We start from the raw sequence: 4584 nt of genomic DNA on the forward strand, positions 1-4584 counted from the left end.
TACCCTCTCCAAATCCCACTTAGTGGAACTTCATTGGGTATGTTGTTGATGATTAGAATGTTATCTGATGAAGTTGTATGGATTATGAGTTTGTGAATACTCAAGCAATGAATGATTCCAAGTTCATAGTTAGTACTTAGTAGTACTAGCATATAATAAGTTTGAAAGGAGGATAGTAATGGTTTAAAACATCAGATATAGCAAAATCCATTGATATAGTGTATATTGAATTGTTCAAGAAATTTCGAATGAATTCCGTCCTGGACATCACAGGATCATCAGGAATATAGCAGGGTACAGAGGTGGCCGAGGATTTGGGAATTTTAAGTATCTTCCATATCCCATGTCCTCGTCTTAGATAGCAGAGCTTCGAATCGAAGTGCAAACACTATCCACATTGTATGGATGCTCGATGTTTCCACGTTTTGAGTGAACAAGTAAAGCAGATACCTTTTTCATTCTCTTTGGGTGGTCCTGGACAGGATTCTTGGTTGCAAAATAACCCCTCTGTGGAGAGCTTGTGGGAAAGATTTTAGCTTTAAAGCAAAAAGATTTCTGCAGTCCATAGTCAGTGAGCTTAAATGAAAAATAATCTTAGATGTAACTCGAGCATATACGTCTTCTGGACCAGAAATGAGTCGGTGGACTTACATGAGGGGTGATATCACACAACTATGGGGATGTTCTCATATTAATGTAAGAAATCCAGGAAAACAACCTCAGGTGCTCTTGATTTTAGAACGACATTCATTGCCAGAAGTGTATCACATATGATGTCAACCTGACAGTGCGTTCTATCAGCAACAAGAAATTCATGAACAAAACCATCTATTTCAATAAAAGAGCATCCAGGTTGCTTTTGGATTCCCTCAGCGCTCATATTCCTCCTTACCATCTTCACATCCTTCCACCTAGATGCAGAGGCATAGGCATTAGACAACAGTACATGTACCCCCACACTTCTCTGGCTCCAATTTGTTAATCTTTTTGGCAGCAACCTCGGCCAACTTTACATTCCCGTGTCTACTACAAGCAAAAAGCAGGGATCGCCAAATGACAGCATCCGCCTGAATGGGCATGGAACCTATCAAATACATAGCCTCAACCAGAAGATTTGCACGACCCAAAAGATCAACCAGGCAACCATAGTGCTCAATCCCCGGGGAAAATTTGTATCTCCTAGTCATTTTCTCAAAATAGTAAAACTCTTCATCAACAAATCCACCATGACTACNNCTCAATCCCCGGGGAAAATTTGTATCTCCTAGTCATTTTCTCAAAATAGTAAAACCCTTCATCAACAAATCCACCATGACTACAGGCAGATAAGATTCCAAGAAACGTTACTTCATTCGGACTTACTTCTCTTGATCCTTCCATTAGTAAAAATAATTGCAAAGCCTCTTCGGACCTTGCATTCATAGCTAACCCAGAAATCATCATACTCCACGAATAAACATCCTTATTAGTTAACGAATGAAAAACTTCTAGAGCTTTATCAGCAAGTCCACATTTAGAGTACATATCAATCAAAGAATTCTTCACTATAAGGTTCATTTCTATTCCACTCCTTTCGCTATAATTATGCACCCACCTTCCAAGATACAGTGCACCTGAATGCCCACATGCAGAAACTACACACGCAATTGTGGCAGGTTCGGCCATAACCCCAGCCATCAGCATCTCCCTGAATAACTCTATCGCTTCCTTACACATATCACATTTCAAATAACCTGCAATCATAGAAGTCCAACAAACTATATTTTTATCTAACAATCTGTCAAAAACAGTTTTAGCATCTTCTAAACACCCACATTTCATGTACATATCAACCAAAGAAGAACCTAAGAAGACATCCATTACAACTCCATAGACCACAATCAACCCGTGAATCTTCTTCCCCACATCAAGCAACTCAGTTCTTGCACAAGCTGTAAGAGCACTCACAATACTTACATCATTCAACCTCACATCACTTTCACGCAACAATTTTTCAAACACCTTCACTGCTAGATAACAACACCCACTTTGTAAATACCCAGAAATCATACTATTCCAAGTAACAACATCACGAACAGAATCAGGAATAAAATCAAACACCTTTTATGCAAACTCAACAACCCCACATTGAAAATACATATAAATCAAAGAATTTTGCACAAAAACATCAAATTCAAACCCCAATTTCAAACTCACACAATGAACTTCAAGACCCTTATGAAAACTAACTAATCTACCACAAGCTTTCAGTACAAAAGGGAAAGTAAAATTATCAAGAATCAAACTTTTCTGCATCATTTGATTGTAAAGACTAATGGCTTCTTGGGGGAATGAACTGTGGGAGTATGCACGGATGAGGAAATTCCAAGAAAAGACATTGGGGTTAGGGATTTGAGTGAAAAAGGTGTGAGAAAAAGTGAGGGTGAAGTCAGAATTTGAAAGACAATGGTGGAGGAGTTGGCTGGAAATGAATGGGTTTGTGAAATAGCCTGAAGTAATGGCATGAGAGAGGGTTTGGGTGAAATGGTTGAAGAGTTTATGGGTTTGCAAAAGAGATGGAGAGAATGTGTGGTTAAGTGATTTTTGAGTTTGAGATGTAAGAAGAGAGATTAGGGTTTTGGCTTTTGGAGGTTTGAGTTTGGAGGGAAGCCTCACCATTTGGTTACACAACTAACATTTGACAAGAGAGTGCATAAGAGAGTTTGGAAAGGGAAGTTTGGATTATTATTAAGTAGTAGTATTTTTTAAAAAACAAAAGAAATGTAGCAAAGGGTCCGAAAATGACAAAGAAAGACGAATATATATACAGAAATCAAATGTCAAATCTGGTGTCACTCGTACAAGAGTGTCTAAAATACAAGAATTGAGCTAATATATAACAAGTTTGTCTAACAAAAATTCAAAATATAGACAATAAAATAATAAAGGAAGACAACAAGTCTCTGGACACCAAGAGAGCTCATCACAATTTTAATAACGACCACAATATGATCAGAAATCAATAAGGGTGGCTCGTAGGGCTGGGATAATTTGGTTCAAATCAAAAAAATTGACCTTAGTTTTTCGATTTAATTGGTCGGTTTTGATTTTAAATTTTAAATTTTAAATTCCGGTAATTCAATTCTATTTAGTAGGAGTATTTAGAATCATTTTGTTTATGAAAGAAAATAAATATCTCTAAGAAAATAAAAAAAAATAAAAAGTTAACAAATCCACGAGCTCTGCATACTCCTCTTTACTCTTGGAGTAGATCAAAATGTTATTTATAAACACAATCACAAGGAATCCAAATATGACTTGAAAACACCATTCATCAAACTTATGAAAGTTGTTGGTGCATTAGTCAACCTAAACGACATCACTAAAAAACTAAAAAATGTCCATATTGAGTCATGAAAGTTGTTTTACGCACATTCACAAACTTAATTTTAAACTGATGGCACTCTAACCTTAAGTCAATCTTTGAGAGAACTGAAGCACCCTACAACTGGTCAAAAAGAGCATCTATGCAAGGTGAGGGGTAGTTATTATAGATAATGACCTTATTCAATGTCTATATTCTATATACATCCTCATATTATCATCCTTCTTTTTCACAAACAACACTGAAGCATCCCAAGGCGATGCACTAAGACAAACAAACCCCTTTTTTAGAAGCTCTTGAAGCCGAGTCTTGAGTTCCCTCAACTCGATCAGGTCATGCAATAAGGAGAGATAGATATTGGACAAGTGCCCGACTCCAAGCCTATACAGAAATTGATATCCCTATCCGGAGGCATACCAAACATATCAGTAGGAGATACCTCTAAAAAATCTGAAACCACTAAAATTGACTTAATAGAATAGGGTTCAAGACTAACATTCTGAAGATTGACTTATGTGATCTTGGTATGAGTTGGTTATCTCCATATCATGCTAGCTTAGACTGTTATGCTAAAATTGTTCTTGTTTGTATGCTCAGAATGTCTACATTAAAGTGGAATGAGAATTGTAATCCTTTTCTAAGAAGATCGTATCTTATATTCATACAAAAAAGTTATTAGGGGGGGGGGGGGGGGGGGATATTTAGCATTTCTAGGGCAAACTCATATGACAAACTTTATCGATAGAAGTTTGTTTAGCATTGTAGATGTTTTTAACCCAACTTTGTGCTAGAATTTCATTGAATCTTAATTCACATTCGACACACTTACCACATTTAAGACTTGACCCTTTCACCTAGATATAATCAAATTAATCGGATTCGGATCCAATCTCATGCATAGAACGATTCAAATCATAGCCTAAAATACAAGGTGTTACATCATGCTACGAAGGCCCATTTTTCAAATCTAATACTTCCTCAATCATTTTGTTCTTCATTCAATTGCTATTTTGATTTCATTATAATATCAATTTATATCGTTAGATCATACTAAAAAATCAACTAAACTATTATATACATCTATTTCTTTTTATATCAATCTATATCCATATTTTCAAAAAATAAACATCCATAAACCAAACTTGCGGAAAGTTATGTATAATTTGCCTGCGGAGATCCCTAAACTTTTACATTAATATTTTTATAAAAAGTTAACTTTT

At 36.0% G+C, this 4584-nt stretch overlaps 1 pseudogene; it reads right to left on the reverse strand.

Annotated features, from left to right (window-relative positions):
• Window positions 1–523: 523 nt before the first annotated feature.
• On the reverse strand, window positions 524–2688 carry LOC125862345 (pentatricopeptide repeat-containing protein At1g31430-like; annotated as a pseudogene).
• Window positions 2689–4584: the final 1896 nt, after the last annotated feature.

The sequence above is a fragment of the Solanum stenotomum genome, chromosome 4 (genome assembly GCF_019186545.1).
Source record: "Solanum stenotomum isolate F172 chromosome 4, ASM1918654v1, whole genome shotgun sequence".
NCBI lineage: Eukaryota > Viridiplantae > Streptophyta > Magnoliopsida > Solanales > Solanaceae > Solanum > Solanum stenotomum.